The sequence below is a fragment of the Ambystoma mexicanum genome, chromosome 8 (assembly GCF_040938575.1).
Source record: "Ambystoma mexicanum isolate Mex_15411 chromosome 8, UKY_AmexF1_1, whole genome shotgun sequence".
Taxonomy (NCBI): Eukaryota; Metazoa; Chordata; class Amphibia; order Caudata; family Ambystomatidae; genus Ambystoma; species Ambystoma mexicanum.
In genome coordinates this window covers 1,248,438,223-1,248,461,030 of record NC_090929.1, presented here as the reverse complement: position 1 = coordinate 1,248,461,030, position 22,808 = coordinate 1,248,438,223, and the positions used below count along the sequence as shown (strand labels likewise).

Sequence of the window (22,808 nt, the reverse complement as noted above, 5' to 3'; positions counted from 1 at the left end):
TGACTGATCACCGCAATCTACAATATCTGAAGACGGCCAAAGCTCAGTCTTCCAGACATCTTCGTTGGGCTCTGTTTCTGGCTGAGTTTGACTTTATAATTACTTATCGACCCGGCAGTAAAAACGGAAAAGCCGATGCCCTCTCTCGGATGGGAGTAGATGAACATTTGACCAATCCAGAACCAATACCCATAATCCCAGAACAAAGGCTTTTGGGGTTGGTCAGCGCTAAATCCTTTGAAGACATCAAGACTACAGTCAAGTCACTCCTAACTCCGGCCTATTTGCAGGACTGGCAATTAAAGGGAAAAGAATTCTCAGTGGATCAAGACCTACCATATTTCCAAGGGCGATTGTACTTGCCCTGTGAGAAAATACAAAAACAAGTAATTTCCGGTTATCACGACTCTCTAATGGAGGGTCACCCTGGCATTACCAAAACCATGGAAAAGATCAAGAGACATTTCTGGTGGCCATCATGGAAGAAGGATATTAGAGATTTTGTAATCTCCTGCGGTGTGTGTGTGCCCAGAATAAAAGTCAAAAGGAGAAACCAGCCAGCCTTTTACACCCTCTGGATATTCCTCCCTGTCCATGGCATACCCTGTCCATGGATTTCATCACGGACTTACCTCCATGCTCAGGGTATAATACCATTTTAGTAGTCGTGGATCTATTCTCCAAGATGGCTCACTTCATTCCCCTGAAGGGCCTACCTTCGGCTTCGGTATTGGCCCGGGAATTCTTAGAAAACATTGTTCGGTTACACGGTTTTCCCTCGGTTTTAATCTCCGATAGAGGAAGTCAATTCATCTCCCACTTTTGGCGAAGTTGCTGTCGTCTAGCCCAAATTGATGTAAGACTTTCAACCAGTCACCATCCCCAAACTGACGGACAAACCGAGAGGACAAATCAGACTCTAGAGCAATATCTGCGTTGCATGCTCCAACAAACTGAAAACCCTTGGAAGGATATTCTTTGGATCGCTGAATACGCTTACAACAATGCGACTCATTCTGGAACCGGGAAGACTCCCTTCTTCCTATTATACGGACATCATCCTAGAACCTCTAATCTGGATCCTCCCCAAGAATTCGAAACACCTGCTGTGGATCATTTGCACTCTGAGATTACCGTGCTTTTAAAGAAGTCACTGCCCATCTGCAAAGAGCTAAAGCTCAAGTCAAAAAGGGAGCAGATCGACACCGTAAAGAGGCCCCTCACTACGCAGTAGGAGATCAGGTCTGGTTATCCACTAAGCACCTGCCTCTAAAAGGACCCCGCACCTTCAACCCGAGATACCTTGGACCTTACCCCATCTCTACCATAGTTAATCCGGTGGCGGTCAAATTGGAATTACCTGCGCATATGAAAATACACCCAGTATTCCATGTCTCCTTATTAAAACCAGTACAACCAGAAACCCGATTGACTGAACTCCCAGAACCTGTTTTGGTAGACGGAGAACTCGAATTCGAAGTAAAGAACATTCTAGACTCCAAGATCTCCAAATCTAAGTTATATTATCTGGTTGATTGGAAAGGATACGGCCCCCAGGAAAGGTCTTGGGAACCCTCAGAATATGTCCACGCACCTCGTTTGGTCAAGAGATTCCATCTGAATCACCCCGACAAGCCAAAACCCCCGGAGAAGACACGCTTAGGAGGGGCCTTGAGGGGGGGTACTGTCATGATCACTGCTTCCAAGGAGCCAGGACCAGCCCAACGTCCTTGGAAGCAGGCCCCTAACCCTAATCCTAGGCACCAGCCGGTCCCCACGGGGACCTTTTGGACCTTGTCCTGGCGCCGGTGGCACCAGGCTCATCAGAATCATCGGTCCCGGCACTGGAAGCGCCGGGCTCATAATATGTGTGCAGATGCTTGGGTGGACTTACCTGCAGCAGACCATGCTGCTTACTTACCAGCCTCTTAGAAGTCCTCTGTGAACAGGAACTATTTTCTTACCTGGGTGGGGCAAGCTCCACTCCCTGGATTCAGCACTGGAAAGCTTCTGGAACTGGAACTCTTTTCTTACCTAGGCGGGGCCGTGGAGGAAGATGCCTCATCACTCCAAGGCTATTTAAACCACACCCGATAGACGAAACGTGCTTCGCGTTATTCTGCATCTGCAGCAGAACGCTCACCAAGTCTGTTCCAGCCTTTCTTCTTACGATCCCGAATCTGCAAGAATCATACTCACCATTCCTGCATCCTGAATCTGCAAGAAGCATACTCACCATTCCTGCATCCAGTCGACAGCAGCACCTGCAGAGACAAGAAACAGCAGGTTAGCAAGGCAGCCTTAACTCGCAGTGCTATTCACCTGATCCATCGGCTGCGGTAATTTTCGGCACGCTGCACCTCCGCCTGCGAAGACAAAAGCATTGTCACTACTTACCGGCACTCCGTGAATTCTGGATTTCTTCACACTGCATCGCCGCCTGCGGAGATAAAAGCATTGTATCTACTTACGGACATTCCGCGGACTCCGGCGCTGCAAACCGACTTCTGAAAGACAAAAGAAGAGACATTAGACAGGTATTTACTTACGCCCATCGCGCTCTTTGCAATAGAACGCCTGCTCTTCAGCACGAACTACGCTGCAAGGAAAAGACAGTTAGAGCGCTTGCATTTACTCACGCATTTCCAGGCGCTTCACTCCATCTTCCTCAAGAGTCCTGCAAGACAAAAGGGAGAAAAGCATTATACGAAGTCCTGTTCAATGTTAACGTGCCGTGCACCTAAAGACTATAAAGACTAAAAAGGTGTCTGGAAACTCACCACTCGTGCAGTTAACGACGGTAATGGTCTTCTGAGTCCAAGAGGCCTATGTTTCACCAGTGAAGGAACTGGCAACAGCGCCCTGCACCAGACGCAGATGGAGAGCCCAGCATTCACCTATCTAAGGTGAGCACGTTGACTTGGGGGCTCTACGGAGAGGGAGAGAGAGGAAGAGGGACATTGAACAACCCAGACCATTAACCCCCATATTCTTTCACCTGCAGAAACCTCACCCTACGGGTTCGACACACAGTGCGAAGAGGTTCGACCCCAGAAGCCCATCGGGTTCTGCACATCACCTTTCGAGGCACAGACACCTTCCTGCCAAGATCAGCGCCTCCGTGGGAATCAGGTGAGCGTTACAGAATCCTTTGGTAAATCAGAAGCTGGAAAGGAGATAAGCTTTCAGAGTAGGGATGGATTGCACTTCCATGTAAACTACAAATAAATGTACTCAACAGCACAGCGGGTTATGAGGGCAGCTGTTCTTAGGAACGCCTTGTCTTCTCCAGAGGCACTGTACTGATGCTGGTGTTAGGTGGATGAAAAGATGAAATGCTTACTTTCTCCGGATGCACCGGTCTGATGCTCTTGATGCATAGATGTTGTGAGATGTAACGCTTTCAGGGTTCGCAGTGTCACAATAGGAATGAAACAATTCTCGAAGTAGGAGGAGGAGCAAGGTCTGGCAACGTGCGGGCAAATCCAAAATCACAAACGGCAAGCAAAAAGGAACCCAGAAGAAAGGCCAGAGATCGATAACCAAAGTGGGTCAGGCAAAAGCAACTCTGTAAGAGCAAAACAAAATCCAATAATCCGATAGCGCTGAATCAAACACGGAACGAAACGTAGCAACTCGCAATTAGCAGTTCCGGGATCCCTTAAGTGCCTGTTGTCACGTGACCGACCACATGCCGTACATGAGGGAAACGTTGCGGACAACGGCTTAGTTGCCATGGCAACCTGCAATGTTCCAGGATACGAGTCCTGGAAGTCAAAAAGAAACATTGAGCCAGCCATCGTGTTCCACAAGGGTAAGACATCCTGACACCTAATGTACGTGTCGTCCTGCAGTTATCCCGGACTCTGCTAGAAGTGACAGTTGTCAACACAGCAGGATGTGGTTTCCTAACGTGCAATCAATCGATAATTGATCGGGTCATCCCTGTATCCTTGTTTGAAAATTGGAATGAGGGTAGCCATTTTCCAGGTCGATGGGATCTGATTGAGTTTGTCGGTTAGGGTGAACAGTTGATCCGCCAAATTCGCCTACAACTCGGGGGCTTGTTTGATGGTGGCATTCGATAAGCCGTCGGGGCCAGGGACACGAGATGAGATGAGTTGAGTTTTTTAATCCTCGTCAATAAGTGTTTTTGTCCCATGAGCGATTCCATTTCTTGGGCAGATGTATTTCCTTATTTGTGTGATCTGCAGGTCGCATTTTATAGAGAGTGGGAAAAGTGTTGTAGCCCTTTATTTTCTGTTACATTCGATATAAGCTGGTTCTGATGTTGTAAATTGTTATTTAACAGGTTCCATAGCTCTCTTGAGTTTCGATTTTTAAATGTTGCAAGAATGGCTTCTGCGTCTGTTTGCTGTAATGTCATTTTAAGAGATTTCATCCAGTTGGCATAGAATTGTTTTGCTGTTTTGATCTTTTTAATGTTGTCTTTGTTGATATTTTTCCTCAATAGTCTGAGTTTTTTGCAGAGTTCTTTCTTTTTGTCCGCGATTTCGATATTGTATTGGAGTCTTTTTGTTTTTTCCTAGTTGGTTCACTTTTTGTTGGAACGGAATCAATAGCCATTCATAATTCAGTTTTGCATTGTCTTCCATAGTCGAGTTTTTAAAGGAAGTTGGTAAGCCGCTTATTTGTGTTTGATTTATTCTTAGTCTAGACCTCGCACCATTTATTTCCAGTGGTGGGAGATGTTGTTTCTTTCTCTTCTGCGTATGACCTGACCAGAATACATTGAGTTTGTGATGATCGCTGTTCAAAGTCGGGATATTTTCTGATTTCACCATTGAATCTCTAAGTCCAATGGACACATAGATGTAATCTATTCTGGCTATGGAATTCACTCACGTCCAAGTTGATATTAGCTTGTTATGATCACCTATGGTTTTTCATGTTAGGCTCATGTTTCTGATTTGGATTTCATTGTTCCATCTACGGGTTCTTTCTTTTAGTTCTCTTTGTTCTAAACGCTGGCCCTTTCTATCAAAAAGATGAATGTTGAGGTCACTGCATATGATAAATTCTATATTTTGATACTTGACAGCAGCTTTATCGATGGTTGTGAAGACGCCGTCTAAGAGGATTTCGTCATTAATGGCCAATGGATTCCAATACAGGTTTAGAATCACCATAAATCTTGTTTGGTGTGGTCTTGTGTGGTTGATTTCTTTGTTGTGCTTCATCTGTTATCCGTATAATTTAGCATTGAATCCATGGATTCAGATTGGTAACGTCAGCAATAATCCAATCTGGGTCAATTTCGATCATGCTCAACAGACCAGAGGAGGCTCTCCCTTGGTTTCGTTGTATGGCTGGGTTTAAATGGGTTATGTATCCATCGCAGCATGGTGTTTGCGAAATCCAAGTTTCCTGTAGGCATATCATTTGGAAGTTCTCAAGATCAGGAACTGCTTGCTCATATAAATGCCTATGGCCTCTGGTGTTCCAAGAGCAAAGTGACCAGCAGTAGTTATGTTATGTTGTGTTGTTGATGGTTATGAGTGAGTTGTCTCGACATTTGTCCATTTCTCTCGTTTGTCATTGAGTTCTCTCCATATGAAATGTTTTGTGTAATTAGTTCTCGGTCTATAATTGGGACTTTCTCTTTGCTGGCGTTGAGCGAAAGTTATACATTTCCCATTGGCCTTTACTATGGATCTTCTTAGTTGCTGTTTCCTGCTCCATGTCTCGACTTTGTCTAGCGATTCTTGTTTTAGATTTTTCTGCATTCGTTGAACTTGCGTTGGTGTTTCTATGGCTTCCGAGCATTGGAATCCCAGACTATATGAAGTTTGTTTCATTGATAAAATGTGCTTCATAGCATGTTTATCTTGAAGTTTGATCTGTACTGTATCCAGTGTAGTTTCATCATTGAATATCACGACCTTGATGTCGTCTGATTGTAGTGTCTTCAGATTTGGTATCACGTGGAATAATCGTAGCACGTTCGTCCTATTGAGTATCAGAGGGTCAATTCTTCGCTCAACTATGGCTAGATTAATAATGTATTTGGCTTTTTGTTTTCGTGGATCAATGAATGTCGGTAGTTGAGGCTCTTGTCTACTTCTTTGTGTCTGATCATCAGCGTTTAAATTTCTGCTGTTTCGTGTTTCATTGGACGAATTGAATTGATCATTGTGCATCGCGGTTTGGTATTTTCTTGCATTAGCACTCTGACAATAAGATAGGGAGATGTCTTCAATAGTCATTGCTATGACCGATCCTGTATTTTCTGTCGGGTAGTTTCGGGTAATGTCTGAGATGTCTTCGCAAGTGAAGTCTATTGAGATTGAATGCAGAGAGAGTTCAATGTCATATTGATCTAGGATTATTAACAATGAGTCATTTGGGATTGTGGATAGATCGATGGTCTCTATCACCGGTTCATTCATGTGTACCGTTAGATTTAGAAGATCTTCTTGTTGAATTGTGTCTTCATGTTGAGGTGTTGTCTGGGGGTGTGTTGGAGGTTGCTTCTTGGTGGGCGTTCTGGTGTCTATTGACATGTCCTGCCTCTCTCCAGCGTCGGTGCTCTTTTTTTGTCGGTTGGGTGGTTTTTGTTGCAGCATCGTTAGGTTCCTTAGAAATGCTCTTGATCCAGTCTGTTTGTTATTAATTTTTCTCCCTTTGCCTTTAGTCGTTTTTATGACTGTATTATTCTTGGTTTGTGAGACTATTTGGAATGTATCAACCTGTTTCATCATCGGTTTATTCTCGGCTCGCTTGGAAATTGTAGGTGGAGGCAGTGTTGGCTTCATCGCTGGGGCTATTCGTGCTGTGTCTTTTCCATTCGTTAACTGTGTGATTGCTGGGTCTGGTTGGGGTTGTGGCGCAATATTATTTTTGTCATTGATGTTGATTAGGTAGCTCTGTGGATTAATCTGTCTATGCGGAAGCTCTTTCATCAAGATCATCATGTCTGTGGTCAGTTTTGTTTTGTCTGCTCGGTCTGCCCTTGCCATGTCAAATAGTCTTGATTGCCACATCCGTGTTTGTTCTGCTTCTATATCCAGTCTCTTCTCGATGTTATTAATGACATTTTCTATATGGATTTGTTTGGTGTGAATCAGGGCAAGGAGAGTTGCTTGGTCTTTGATGTTATCGTTGTTGGCTTCATGCAATTTAAAAAAGGGAATCATGGACTGAGAGGTGGTCACGATCAGCATATTTTGAAGGTCTATCATGTTTGTCGGAATTCTTTGTTGTTGAGGTGATTCAGGTCCTTCGCATTGGCATCTGTTTTCCTTTTGTGCATCAGCTTGAGTCTGTGGTAATGACAATGCTTTATTTTTCTGTATTTTTCTGGCAAAGGGGTACGATACTGATCCATATCATATGTGAACTGGTTCTGTGCTATTTTCATCTGGTTCTTAAGCATCTGTGTTTCGGTACTGGTTTGAAATTGCGCCTGTGGATTTCTTTGCATTCTTATGTCAATGGGGGTCGAAGTGGCTTGGCTATCTTTTTTCTTTGTGTCATATAAATCTCTGAATACCTCTTTCCTTTTTCCTAGGCAGCTCATCAGCGACTCTATTTCCGTAATGTCTAGGGAAAGTCGGGCGGCCCTGGTATTAGGAAAGTAATGTGGTCGTGGCGTGGAGTCTTCAATTTTTGTATGTGGGTTATAGAGTTGTTGCCATTTTTGCTTATCCAGTCTGGCCTTTTCTTTTTTTGAGGTGTCAACCTGTTGATTCAGGGTTAGCATACAATGATCATTCAAAGTGTTTGTTAATTGGTCTGATTTGGCAAAGGAAGCTAGATTATATAGAATCGCCTGCTCAGTCTTGCGAATCCTTTGTGTTGTCAATCACTTTTAGAGTGGGTTTATCATATCAGAGATGTCATCTTCTTGGTATCTTTGCAAAGATTCCCGTTCTCTTTCCATCAATGGATTGTTCATTAATATGGGATGTGTATTCATATGTGTCTGAAGTTGGCGCTTGTTTTCGCCCTGGTCTTTGGAAGTGATTATTTCTGCCTTGATCTGTGGAGTAGGATGACTCTGTTGGTTATCTTTCATATTGGCATTAAACTTTGCATGAGGGCTGGATCTTGGTTGTGGCAAGTTATCAAGTCAGATACAGTCAATCTCTATGGGTAAAGAGAGGCAAGGGCTCAAGGGACAGTGATCCGTGGCTCTCGGTTTATGGTTGTGATCATCTCCATTGGTCGTGTCTGTATTGGGAGCTTGGTTTTCTGGGAGGGCCTCTAGGTGTGCCCTCTCTTTTTGAGGTATATTGTCACCATTGATGAATCCGCAGCCAGTCTCGCTATCAGAGGATATCAGAGGCGATTTCATAGGTGTGGAATCGTCAGGCTTGGTGGTTGTCTGTCGTGCCTGCAAGCATCGTAGAAAGGGGGGAGTGGTTTATCGTTTGTGGTATCTTTCTTCAGTGATTTTAATGTCAGAGATCGATTAGGCTTTCCTCTCTGTTGACAAGACATGTTGACTCCTTTTCTGTGTTTGTTTTTGGATAGCACTTGTTCTATGGTTAGTTGCGCCACAGGGTATGGGGAGAGAAGCAGCATGTTTGTTCCGGTTTTACCACATTGCCTGGATCGTGGACCAGAAGTGTTGGCTATGTTCATGGTGCAGGCAAAGGGAGCTTGTTTTGCAAGAGGAGCACTATTTGTAATTTCTTATAGGCTCCAGTTTTATGGAGATGTCGAATTATGCAGGTAGCGGGTTGGAATCCAGATTCTCTTGCTCAGTTGGGGCTGCACATGAGATCAATGGGGCAGATCCCTGTAGGCTACAGTTTGCTCAGATACGGATGGAGATGAGGGTTATACACGGAATCGGAGAGGTGCTCCTCCACAGATTCTCGTTCTTACAGTAGCCGAAGGAATTTTGGGATTCAGATGAGATCTGATGGGCCCACCCACATCCCCCGCAAACTCTTCTTTTCACAGTTGCCGATGTAAATTGGGTAGCAGACGAGATCAAAGGGGCACTCCCCCACAGTCTCTCGTTTTCTCCAATACAGCCGGAAAAGGGGATTGTGCACGAGATCCAAGTGGCACTTCCCAGCTGTCTCTTGTTGACTCAGATACCAATGAAGATGGGTGTTACACACGAGATCCAAGGGGCACTCCCCTGCACCCTCTCATTCTTGCAGTTATAAAGATGAGGGTTGCGCACGAGATTCAAAGGGCACTCCCCGGCAGTCTCTCATTCACTCCAATACAGATGGATAAGAGGGTAGCTCACGAGGTCCAAGGGATACTCCCCTGCAGTCTCTCATTATTACAGGTATGGGTATAGCTTGGAGCAGCAAATGAGAACAAAGGGGCCCTGCCCGGCAGTCTCTCGTTTGTTCAGACACAGCCGCGGACCTGATATCAATAGTGTGGGGAGTCAATGGAGGGCAAGAGTGAAGGGGCGGTTCTTCTCAGTACCTCGCTCGAACAGCCAATTAAGTCACAGTCGGTGGTATTATTAAAATAGCACAGCTTCAAGCGCAAAGTCTTACGAGAGTTCTGCTTACCCGGGTTGAAAGGCAGGGTAGGTCTTTGCTCACTCAGGTGTAGGCGTAGGTTGCGTGTCTTCTGCAGGGGCTCAGGCTGTTTTCTCAGAGTCTCCAAGGGCTTCAAGGGGTTGGGAGGATCGGAGGCCTTTCAGGTTAAAGTGAGCGGGTCCGCGGAGCCCGCAGAGCCCAAAGACCAAAAGACTCTGCAGCTGGACTCTGCGGCCCGCTCTGCGGTCTTTCTGGGTATTTCTCTTGCAAAATGATGAACAGCAAAAGAGGACAAGGTCCTTCACAGGAAACAGCAGTTAGGCACAACCAAAAGACTCTGCAGCCGGACTGTGCCTGGCATTTCATATCATTGCCAACTGCAAATGCATGATCTTTTCTGGCTGCCGCTCCGAGCACAATCAGATTCTTATCAACTTGTACATATTGTAACATTTATCCCACTCTCTCCCGACACCAGTTCCACCACCCTGCCGGCTATCCTTGCACTCCCTGTGTGCTACTGCTAATAACGTAGTCCAGACCCTCTGCCCCAGGGCCGCCCCTGCCTCCCCCCCTCAAACCCTGGCACCTCACCTCTGTGCATGCCTCCCTCAGGCTGGTGAGAAGAACACAAACACTTCTCTGACTCCAAAAACACTGACCCAATGCAGGCAGCGGCGAGGCGGCCGATGTTCTTCAGGGAAATAGCAGCAAAAGGCACAACAGTGCAGCGGTCGAGTTGGTGTGTGTCCGGACAGCGGGAGCACAGCGGTGCGAAAACCCCAGGGTGAGGCAGAGAACTTATTTTTATTTATTTTGTCGATTTATAAAGTGCACTAGCAGCCTAGGGGCATTGAGGCGCTGTTACAAGAAAGTGCCTTAGTTACATGTTATGAACGTTGCTTACACGTTACATGCGGCCTAGCAAGGTTGGATCAGGTTACATGGGTAGCAACATTTACAGAAGACTTAGTTACTTAAGGTTTGGCAGTATTACAGGCAAGACATTTCAATGCATTGTGTGTCCTGTGGGGTAGCCACTGGCAGGTTTCAGACGAATAGTGGTGTTTTGATTGCTTTGCGGAAGGCTATGTGGGATAATATTCTCTGAGGTTGGGTGGCAGGGAGTTCCACTGGGTCGCGGCGATGAATGGGAAGCTGGAGTCTCCAGCCCGCTCTCTTTTTGGGCACTGAGAGTAGGTTGTGTAGGGGGTTCTGATTGGTCTACCTGTGGGTGGTCTGATGATTCTCTGTGATAGGTATTAGGGGGCTGCGTGGTGGATGCATTTGTGAGTGAGGGCCAATGTTTTGAAGATGACGCGTTCTTTGACGGGAAGCCAGTGGGCTTGTTTCCTGGCAGTTGAAATGTGTTCCCTTCTTGGGATGCATTATTTTGGACAATTTGAAGTTTTTCAATATTTTTTGTGGTGGTGCCGACCAGGAGGGCGTTGCGGTAGTCAAGTTGGGCCCCAATTATACCTCTGGCTATGGTCAGGCAGTTTTGCTTAGTCGGGAAAGGTCTAGCTCCGTTCAGTAGTTTGGAGTGGTAGGCTGCCGATGAAGCAGTAGCATTTACCTGCCTCGTCATAGAGAAGTTGGAGTCTAGGTAAACTCACAGGGTTTTTACGGCCTGGGAAACTGTGATTTGTGTGTTGTCAATGGTAAAAACATTGTATTGGTTGTCGAGTTTCTTTAGAGTTTCGGATGAACCAATTAGGAGTAGTTCAGAACTGTGCCCCATTGCACTTTGCCTCCCCTTTATGCTGCCTTTTGCGCCACTGCGCCCGCACTCACCCCCCACTGCCGGGCCCGAGCCCACGAAGCCAGCTGCCTGATTCCCCCCCACTGCACCCCTATTGGGTAACCAGTTCATCAGGCATCCTCTGGGCCCAACCTGTCCACTCCAGCTCCCAGCCGCCCGCCCCGGCATCCCTGCAAGGGCGGGTCCTTTGCCTTTTGGGTGCAGCACTCGCCAACGAAAGTTTCTGCAGCGAAATAGCAAGCTTGTCAGGAATAAGAGTTCCTAAAATGGAATCCCAAACAACTTAGGCAGCATTCTTATACCCCACCTGTAAAGAGTGTCGTTCTGCGACTCAGTAAACACTCCAAAATTCACATTTATTTCATGGCTTCAGAACTCATAGGTGGAGTTTGTTGACACACAAAGACACCGTTTGCAGACAAATGGACAAGGCAGAGGCATTAGAAACAAGGGGTTGAAAGAAACCTTTCCAGGGTCTATAGCCACCATTTATGTGACCCATGAAAACTGCACTTGTGAAAATTCCAACTGTGTTTTGTAAATACCTTTAAAGGACCTGCGTGATGACTTCATTAGTCAGTCAACCACCCGTTGGATGCTCATGCTTCCCATTCTCCAGAATCTTTTTTAAATCGTGTTTTTTTTTTAAATATCCACTCCGCAGGAAGTCCTGCTACATGTGGTGGGCCTGGGTTCATGGTGACAGGGGACAGATACCTGGCTTTAAAAGAGAAAAATTCACATTATGCTCAGGTTTGCTATTAAAAATGAAGACAGTGTAAAAACAGATATTTACTATAGATCGTTTACAAAAAAGCCGTTAAAAAATACCGTTATATGGTTGACAAGTTTCATTTATGAATGCACTAAATTTGTTTCTCCTTGATGCCAAACGGTGTTTCCTTTACAAACATCTTCTTTCGAGTACACATGGGAATTCGTTTTTTCAAATTGTAACTGTAGAAAAGTACCAATGCACTCGGTGTAAACTAAATGTGTTTTGCACGACCGTTTCCGGTGAAACGAATACTCCTCATAGGTCATCTGTTTCGTGTTTCACTTTTTGATAAACAAACCCTCAACGTCCACACTAAGAAAACAGTTTTGCAAACGGCCAAAGGCGTAGAAAGCTTTGTCGGAAACCTCTTCTTTTCATTTAATGTTTTTAAGTGTATGTATTTGCGTTTCGTACTGAGGTTTACAGTTCGTGACATTCATTTAAAATAATGCTAACTGTTGCATGCTTCGGTGCATGGACGAGACGGCATATGAGTAGTTCTCCAGTTCACAGCTGGAAGTTAAGACCTGGAAATTGACAGTGATGTATTGCAATTAATGTAAAAATGTGCCTTCCACTAGGCGTAACAGCCTGGTCTTATTTTTAATTTATTTACGTGCAAATATTCGTTCAAAAATGCTCTCTAATCCATCCATCATGTCAAGAAGCCCTTCTTTGTTTGGCTGTTCAGGCTTTTTTAGAGCAGCTGTGTAATTTTTATTAGGATGTGTATTTGCTGGTTTAGAATACAGCACGCCTTGCCCTCGCTTCTTGCGTTGATCACCTTTCTTTAATTTTCCGTGTTATCTTCTGTTCTCTTAGTGTCACATTTCAGATTATAGCTGTGTGTTGATTTCATTTGAAAGGCTCCAATCGGGGATTCTGCTGTTTCTTTCGGGTGGGGGATGGCGGTGCGTGTGGTTTAATTGTTTCTCTGATTGGCAGTTGAAGCCTTCACTCACAGCTTGCTGCGGGGAGCTATTGGGGAAAGGCTGGCTCCACTCCGTAAGCTGAATTCAAAGGCTGTCAATCACGAGTAGACATGGGCTGCCTAGAGAATGGCTTTTCTTCCTGATCTTGCCAAATGTCTCCTCGCGCTGTCTGTGATTGACATTGCTAGGCAGGCAGGATGGATGGAGCTGTCACCGGCTGCTTAATTGTGCTGCTGGTTTCAGTCTGACATCAGGCCTTTGACCCTTAAGTGGCTCAATACAAAACAAATTAGCAGATTGTAGTCATATTTCTCATTCTGTATGCTTTGACTTTCTTGAATGCAGTCCATAAATCATATTGACTGACATTGTTAGTGAATGATGAAAGCTGCTTTTGAGACTGCTAGCCTAGACCCAGATAGCAATACCGTGAAGGTGCCATGGAAGGATGCATATGGCTGACCCTTTGGGAATGTCCTGGGAGCCAAATGTCTCTTTTACTGCAATTGTTCTTTTGAAACCAAGCTTTTGATGCTAAAGAAAAGGTTTAATATGTCAGCAAATTCTTTTTGCGGGCCCCTTTGAAATATAAGAAGTTTGTCTGCAGTTTCTTTGCAACAAAGTCATGTTTCAGCAAATTCCAGGGAGGTCACAAAGTGATTTTCTTTAAGGTCGCTGTCAGGTTGTCTTGCTTTTTTTGAATAGGCCTTTTAATTCCGGATCTTTAACTTGCCATTGTTTAATTCTTACAACAAGAGAGCCAAGCAAGCCAGATACAAGTTATGACTCTTTGCTGTTCTAAGCTCAGCTTGATCCCGGTGACTCTTATTCGGACGTTTCATTATTCTCCAACGCTGTTTTAATGGTTTATCTTTTAAATAACTTCGTTGCTGTTCGGTTTCCTTAGCAAGAGTTATGTGATGTTGGGCCTGATTTACAGTGGGGTCTTAAAGTGTTTTAGTAACTAGGCCCGATATGTTAATACACCTTTACACACTGCCCCAAATCACCACCGTCGTAGTTTCAGAGCACCTAGGTAGTTAGAATGGTTCAGAACTAAAATAAATAGAAAACAATGTCCATACCCACTCACCAATGAATGGCATATATTAGGTCAAGAGATGCATGAAACAAGGTGCGGTTACTTATGTAAACGATACATGGAAATAAAGCAGTGTTCATCTCTGTTGAGCTGCAGACAGTTCACTGATTTTTCTTTGTTATGACGACTGTGAAAACAATAAGCCTGTAGTCCAAGTGCATAGTTGCCAGCTATTAATGTTCAGTTGTTTATTTTCATCTACACTGTTAATTAAAATAAAATAAGCACTTCCGGGGCAATGTATCTTAAAAAAAAGTCCTGCTCGCACGCATGGAGGCATCCTTTTTTAAGATATTCCATTAAATGTGCCTATTTTACGAGCCCATCACCCACATTTGTCGCTAGCAGTATTCTTTCATGCCATCTGTGTGTGTAGTGTCTTCGTTCTCGTCAGCTCCTCAGCTATCATTGAATGCCACTTATGCTCACTGGTCTAAAATGCATTATGAATGCACTGCCGTATCTTAAGAATAAAATGTTAATAGTCTTACGGTTTGGCTAAATTCGATGATACATTTGTTTAATGCCAACCTATCAATCCAGGTCTTCTTTTATTGCATTAGCATGGCAGTATAAATAGTGCATGGAGCTGACTTGATGGAGCGCGCCATTAACCTTAAATGGACAGGTTGTTCCATTACATTAAAATGACATTCTCATTAAGTATTGCAAACGTATTACATTGTAATTAAATGAACTGTAGGTTATTGACCCCCCCCCCATTTTTTTGTTCTTTCTCCATGCATATTGATATTGTGCTTAGGGGAGCGAGCCACACGTCTCCCTCCCACTGTAATTACCATTGGGGTTGGGGCACTTCTAAGCATGCTGCTTTTGAATTGTTTTTTTACATTCCTGCTCAGCAGTTCATCTGTTCCTGTCAAATATGTTATTTGATTTTGCCTCACACTTGAAGATTTTCAATTACAGGCTAACATCTCTTTTCAGACTCTAAGCACTGCAATGGTGTTTTGATTTTAAAGTAACATACCAATTTATAATGTTTAACATTTTAGTCCATTAGGAAAGAAATGCATGTTTCTTCTCGGAATAAATCAAAATAAAGGTTTTCAAGACACATGTTGGAATTTATGAGTTTTGTTAAATTCCTGTTGCATTTAACCAAATGAATGGTTTGAATTAAGGAGTTGTGGAGTGACAGGCAGCTTTCAGTGATATTATACATGTATCATGTTGCTGATGTTACTTGAGTAGCAAGTGATGATGGCACATTGTTCAAATGCCCGAAAAGGTTCATTATCAAATTCGGGATTTAAATATGTATGTCAAAGTTAAGATGTTAGTCTTGTGAAATGCTGTAAATTGTGCCACCCATTTCAACAAACCCCTCCAGCTGTTCGTGAATGTAAGATTTCCCACCCTACACTCTTGACTAGCCTTCATTGTGGGGGCTTTGTATTACTATATATGTATACACACGCCTTCTCTTAATCTCTTACAGCTAGCCCAATAGTAAGTTCAGTTCTATCCAACATCTCAGATGTCTGGTGGTGGTGATTGTCGTCACTGCCTCACCACTAAAATTCATATTTCAGTTGGACAGAAGTAGAAAACTGAATGAGCAGGCGCTGATCGACAAATTGAAGTAAAACGGGGTTCAAGTACTCTGTTTTTGCAATGCATCTTCCTTCTAGATATAGTTATTTTTAGGAAGAGTGGAACAAGTTGGCAAGTTTGCTGAAATATAGATTTAGGGTAGCATGCTTACCAGTTCCAAGTATTTTACTGCACATTTTGTCACTGCGTTTTTACTGCACCTTTTTTACAGATTTTTTTTTGCTGTAAATTGAGTGGTAGAGACTTCTACACCCACCTGCCCCGTCCCACACCATATTCCTCATAAAAAACTCCCCCCGCATTTTGCGGCAAAGAATAAAGATTTTCCATAATAACTTAATAGAAAGTCTTAATTCTACTAAAGACACGGAGGCAAGCATTATGCTTCTCTTTCTTTAATTAAATACGTAAAGAAAGCTCAGCAGCAAGGTATTTTTCATGCACTTTCTATACCAAACAACTCATACTAAAGGTGCACTAAAATGTACATATAACAGAACACTCTAATGTGCATCTAGAGTGCATAACATTTTTAAAAAACAGCAAAAACTTAATTTCCCATGATGCCCCTAAAGGTCATCCAGTGTTCATATGCATGTGATACTAGTCCTCCAATAGGCATGCAGGAGCTCCCATAAACAGTCCTGAACAAGAAATAACTTTCTCTTTCGAGGCTGCGAACTTGACTGTCCTTCAGTGTTGAGAATCTGAGCTGCGGTCAACCAGAAGAATAGGCTTTGAACTGTGGATCAGACGGACTTGTCTGTAGACGCTGTCAAGAAAAGAGACAGAATTATAATTACTTCATGCGTATGATAACCCTAGTTCTCTTAGCGGGGTGGGAGAGAAAAGAGCATTGTATTAGTGTAAAACTATGCATGCATTTTTGATTAACAGTTCATTGCAATGCTGAAAATCATTCTTAAGCGGTACGTGTCACGCTTTTCCTTCTCTGGGTGGGATAATGCTCGCCTCCGTGTCTTTAATAGAATTAAGACTTTCTAGTAAGTTATTATGGAAAATCTTTATTCTATGTCAAGACCGGAGGCTCACTTTATGCTCGTTCAAAGCTTACTTACCACAACTGAAGCAGGCTGCTCTACTGGTTTCAGGTAGAACTCTTTGAATATCGATTCGCCTGCCCAATCAGCCATCTTCATAATTTCCTCTGGACGGACACCAACTTGGAAAGCTTTAGATGCCATGGCTCCCCTAACAGAGTGGGCTCCGAATTGGAGTGTATCTATCCCCGCTTGAGCTAGAGTCCAGCGCACCCAGCGTGCCAAAGTAGGGGCTGAAACTGCTTTATGGGGTCTGCAAATAGCTATGAGAAGCTGACCGTCAGGCGTGGTCCTGAGGGGAGCTGTTACTTCTTCATAGGCCTTTAAACACTGGACTAAGCAAAGCTTGGGTTGTTCTCTGAAAGCTGGGTAAGAAATCACTCTCGAGTCGCACTTAGTTCTTCTTTGTATGTAAAAAACAATACCGTCAGGAGAAAAAGACCTGCCCGCTAGGTCTAGAGCTCTGACGTCCAAAACTCTCCTACAAGAAACTAGGCAAAGCAAAATAGTAAGCTTGCCAGAGAGCGCCGTACGTGATAGCTCTTTGTTAGGCGGCCACGAGAGGAAATGATTGAGCACTTTATTAATGTCCCATAGCTTGTTATAACGGGACGGAGGCAGTACTGTAAGTCAGACGCCTTTTAGCAATCTGCAAACGAGATGATGCTCCCCAGCTGGGGCCCCTTGTATGAGATCGTGGCCTGCAGAAATCGCTGATCGATAAGTGTTCACTGTTCTGTATGCAAGACCTCTTTCTACTAAAGAGGCTAAGAAATAGAGAATTCCTTCTAAAGGTGCTGAAACTGGATGAAAACCCCAGTCTTGACACCAGACCCTCCAAGCGTTCCAGGAGTTGGAATACCGCTTGAGGGTAGTGGGGGACCAGCTCTCCTCAATGAGATGGATTGCCTTGAGGGACATACTCGGAGTTCTCCATCTCACCCTGAAATCCTCCAAGCCGCTAGAGTCAGGGACCTGGAGAGGAGCAGGGGGTGAGCTTGTCTCCACGGATTCACTAGAAGATCTGGAGACTGGGGTAGAAGGATTGGAGAATCCAAAGACAGTTCCAGAATAACTGGATACCAGGTCTGAGAAGTCCAGACTGGGGCTATGAGGACTAGTTCTGTTTTGTCCTGACGGAACTTCGCCAGGGTCCTCGCTATCATGGAAAAGGGGGGAAACACTTAGAGAACTCCCCCTGTCCAAGGCTGTAAGAATGCATCTGTCACTGAGGCTGCTGGGTCGGGTCTCCAGCTGTAGAACACTGAAAGCTGAGTGTTGAGATGAGATGCAAAAAGATCTTTGGACATTGGACCCCAGATCTGTTGCAGGAGGAGAAAAATATTGCTGCTGAGTCTCCAGTCGCTGGAATCGATGTAATGGCGAGAGTGCCAATTCGCTACCACATTCTTGAGACCCAGAAGATATTCCATTGTGATGGAAATCTGGTGATCTAGGCAGAAATGCCAAAAGTCTTTGGCTAGTTCTGCTAGCGGATGAGACTTGGTACCACCCAGATGATTGATGTATTTTACAGCAGATACGTTGTCCATTTTTAGTAAGATACAGCAGCTCACTTTGTTCCTGGCAAAGGAGCAAACTCCGAATGATCCCGCAAGGAGTTCCAGACAGTTTATGTGCATCTCCAATTCCTGTGGAGACCAAGTCCCTCCTGTGGCTACTGTGCCACATCTCGCTCCCCAACCGGAGCGGCTGGCGTCTGATTCGATGATGATATCTGGGGTGGAACCGAAGATGGCCCTGCCGTTCCAGGCCTCCATGAGTGTGAGCCACCAATTTAGCTCTGTTCTCACCTGGGGAGACAGTGTCAGGCATTGAGAATAAGAGAGGCTGCGCCTCACGTGATGACCCTTCATTCTTTGCAGTTCTCGGTAATGAAGGGGACCTGGAAATATTTCTTGGATAGACAAGGATAGAAGGCCTATTACTCTTGCTAGCTCCCGCAGAGAGATTAAGTCCCTCCGTAGGAGCCTGCAAATCTCCCTTTTGGTTGAATGTATTTTGGCAGCTGGTAGACAGAGCTGAGAATTTTGGGTGTCCCCTGCGAACCCTAGAAATTCCAGATTCCTGGAAGGACAAAGAACTGACTTCTCCCAATTGATGAGAACGCCGAGACTGTGAAGCAAATCTATTGCTAGCTTGCCCTGTTCCTGTAATAGCTCCTGAGATTGAGCCATGAGAATAATGTCGTCCAGGTAAACTATTAGTCGGGCGCCTTGTTCTCTTAGATGAGCTACCACCGGTCTCAACAGCTTGGTAAACGCCCAGGGTGCTGAAGAGAGCCAGAAGGGTAAACTCGTGAATTCCCAATCTTGGTGTTCCCAAGAGAGTCTTAGATAACGTAAGTGTGTCTGATGAATAGATACCGCGAGATAGGCATCCTTGAGGTTCAGGCGCATGAGCCAGTAGTTTGGTCTCAGAAGAAGATCCCTGAGCATATGGATGCCTTCCATCTTGAAATGACGATAGATTATAAAATCGTTTAGCGCTCTCAGATTTATCACAGACCTCATCTTCTACTTCCTGCGCACCAGAAGAATTGGGCTGAAGAAGCCGCCCAGACTCGAGCAGGGGCAGATCGCCCGCTTCTGATATAGGCTGTGAATTTCGCCATCTAATGCTCTCCGATCTATTTCTGACATCATTATGGAAGCAGGGGGACTGGCCTGAAAGGGCTGCGTGAAAAATTGTAGTCGCAGACCGCTCCCTGACCCAGGCGTCCCCTGACAAAAAGAGTCCCAAGCACTTGTAAAGAGCGCTAGCCTCCCCCCAATGGGTGTGAGCAGTGCAGGCGCTGCTATTAGTAGACTGACCTGAGGGTTGCTGGGCTCCGTTCTTAGGTCCTCTTTTCCAGTAGCGACCTCTGCCTCGTCCTCTTGAGGGAAAGAAGGTATTGGTGCGCTCTTGCCAGGCATTGTGTTGCTCCCTGTGATATTGAGGTCTTCTGTCGAAGGAATAACGGCCGGAAGAGCGACCTCGACCGGCCCTGGAGAAAAATTTTGATGCGAAAACACTGTTGATGGAGGCCTTGGCTTTGTCCAATGCGGTAAAGGTACCTACAAACTTAGACATTTCCTTCATAAAAGGATCGCCAAAGAGTAGGTCTTGAGCGGCAGTTAACTTCGAGACTATTTTGAAGAGTATGCCCTTCCGGCGCTCCGTGGAGATAGCACAGCTTGCATTAGGCAGATGGATCTCTGAGCCCAACCTGAGAGAATCACTGGGTCAATGGGGACTGAAGAGCTGGAGGCTTCTTCCGCCAGGTCTAAAATTTTTGCAAGAGGACCGGTGACGTCCAGCAGTTTGTCCTGACAGGACTTCCAGGCCCAGTCTATGCCTTTTCTAGGATCTTTCATGTGTTTTCCCAAGAACGTGATCATCTTTGAGTCCAGTTCCGGTGTCATAGCCACTTTGTCTGGTATCTCTGGACGTGGACATTCTGCCCGAAGTCTCGCCCTGATCTCTTTGTTGAGGGGTTTACGCAGCCTGTTAAAAATATAGTCGGTTGTTCTGGCTGATGGTTCCCAGTCGGTGGACCTGGGATGTACTAAATCTTCGGGAGCGAACATCCCCTTAGCAGGTGGCTGTTCCCCAGTGTTTCCCCTGGGGATGGGGGCTGCCGCAATCCCCGCGGTTGAGGGTTTTGAACCCTAAATCTGAATATCTTCATCTGAAGAAGAGTGTGATAAATGACCATCATACAATCTTGTACTTTGGTCATCTTCTATGCCCTGTCCATCTCCCTCTGGGCTTGAGGGTCTAACACCCCTGTTTTCCTCCTCGGGGATAGAGGGTCCTTCAAAGGAAGGGGTTACCTTCCTACTCAAAAAGGCTTGTTTCAGCCTGGAGAAGGCATCAGATACAGCAGCAGTGGCAGGAATTGATTGGCTCGGGAGGGGGGGGGGGTTAGTGAGCTCTTGCGAGCCGGACTACATCCCCCTTGTGTAAGGTGTTTTCTCTTCTGGGTCTTTTTTCCCCTTTTCGGAGATGCCCCTCGCATGCGCTCTTCCATGTTCTCCAGGTGCTGCTGTATTGGCAGGAGCATGCCTGTTACAGCCTTTTTGATGCTGTTCTCAACGGTGGATCCCAATAACTTTTGAAGGCTTTTAGCATGAATCCTCCTCACATTCAGACCATGCCTGGTTTGATTGAGGGGAGTACTGTGATGCCATGATGATTAAACACCTTACTTTGCTTTTTATTTTTCTTCTGGGCTCCCTGATCGCCTTCTCTCACAGCCCAGTGGTTATAATAACAAGTCAGAGCAGGTATTATTATTATTATTTGTATTTTTTATATTTCCTGCTTTTTCTTTTTTATTGGAGTATTTATTTCACTCCTGTACTTTTCCTGGTCCTTGCCTAGGCTGCTGACAGCAGGTATGTCCAAGGACTTCTGTTTTCTTTTTTTAATTTTTTTTATGCTTCTGACGGAAGATAATTGCAAGTTACAGCTCCGGCACTCGCACCAACCGATATTTCACGGGCGGAAATGCTCATGCAAGCAACAGAGCCTGGAGAAAAGGACCAGGGAGAGCAGAAGCTCCCCCTGGTGGCTCGCGGGCGTGCCACGCTCTGCTAGAGGCTGCGCTGTCCCCCCAAAACCCGAGTGTACTACTGCAGGTCAGGGAGACAAGCGCAGACACGGCAGACCCGCTGCGGCAGTGAAAGGGACACCATAAGCTGAAAAGAAAGAAACAAATGAAAACGTTTGTTTAACATGTTGACTCCGACGCCAGCAGGAAGCAGCTGGCGTCGGGAAACGAGGAGAAAACGGCTAACAAGAATGAGAGCCCTAACGAATTATGGATAACGTAATAAGATAACAATCAAACGTTCCTCATTATATAATAATGATCTAACGAAAATGAGTATAAACAATAAAGTTATATAGCACAAATATTGCATAAACAGTTCTGAATAAGAAATACATTTATCTCTTGCTGTGAGCAGCAAAGAAAGAGGAAGTTATTTCTTGTTCAGGACTGTTTATGGGAGCCCCTGCATGCCTATTGGAGGACTAGTATCACATGCATATGAACACTGGATGACCTTAAGGAGCATCATGGGAAATGAAGTTTTTGCTGTTTTTTTAAGTTTATGGACTCCAGATGAACATTAGAGTGTTCTGTTATATGTACCTTTTAGTGCACCTTTAGTATGAGTTGTTTGGTATAGAAACTGCATAAAAAATACCTTGCTGCTGAGCTTTCTTTACGTATTTAATTAAAGAAAGAGAAGCATAATGTGAGTCTCCTGTCTTGACATAGAATTGGTCAAATAAATGCAGTGAAAAAATCTGGTGTGCATTTTCTCCATTACAAGGCTACATTCCTGCGCGTCATTTAGTATTATTGAATGTGTGCGTTGGAAGTGCTTGAGCACAGTTTAATCTTTGTCCAGTTAAACCTGTAACTATGTAACATGGTCGCTAAGGCTAATCAACTCCACACAATCATTAGTTGGAACTCACATGCAAATGTCATTTTGGAGAAATCAGTGCAGTTATTCTGTATTATGAGTTGTGGCCTAGTTACAAAGTTGTAAACTCTGAAACCTTCAGTCAGGAGTTCTACTAACCTCTTGACAAGATTTTGGAATCCTTGGTAGATCAGCCTCTCTCTGTTTGCCTCCCCTGCTTTATATGCCAATATCCCAAGTGCTTAAACGGAGAATAAACCCACGATTAAGCGCTAGACATTTACCTGCCATACAACCGAAGACTACATAAAGCCTTTGATTCGCAATGATTTTTATTGACCTATGATGTTTGATAAAATATCTAGCTATCTTATTTTGTATGTTTTTTTAATAGTATGTGGATCGACCCAAATATTTGGTACACATTTTCATCTTTCAAGTTTCGGTTCGAAGAGTGTAGATTTGATTAGATTGTGGTGAATTATTTTATTGTGGAGTTTTTTTCTAATCTCCCACTGCATGTATATTTGCATTGAGCTTTATAAAGGGGCAACCCAGCCGGTAACCAACTAAAAGGATATGGAGGAAGGTGATACAGAGGGACATAGGCAGGAGGCACATTGTACACACGTTGAGTAGCTAATTGATCTTTTTTTCTACTGCCTGCTTTGGTAACAC

At 44.6% G+C, this 22,808-nt stretch overlaps 1 protein-coding gene across 4 annotated transcripts in view; it reads left to right on the top strand.

The window, feature by feature from the left end:
* EXOC6 (exocyst complex component 6) overlaps positions 1-22,808 on the top strand; it is a 2,769,442-nt gene that overhangs the window by 2,140,597 nt on the left and 606,037 nt on the right. The window lies entirely within an intron of this gene.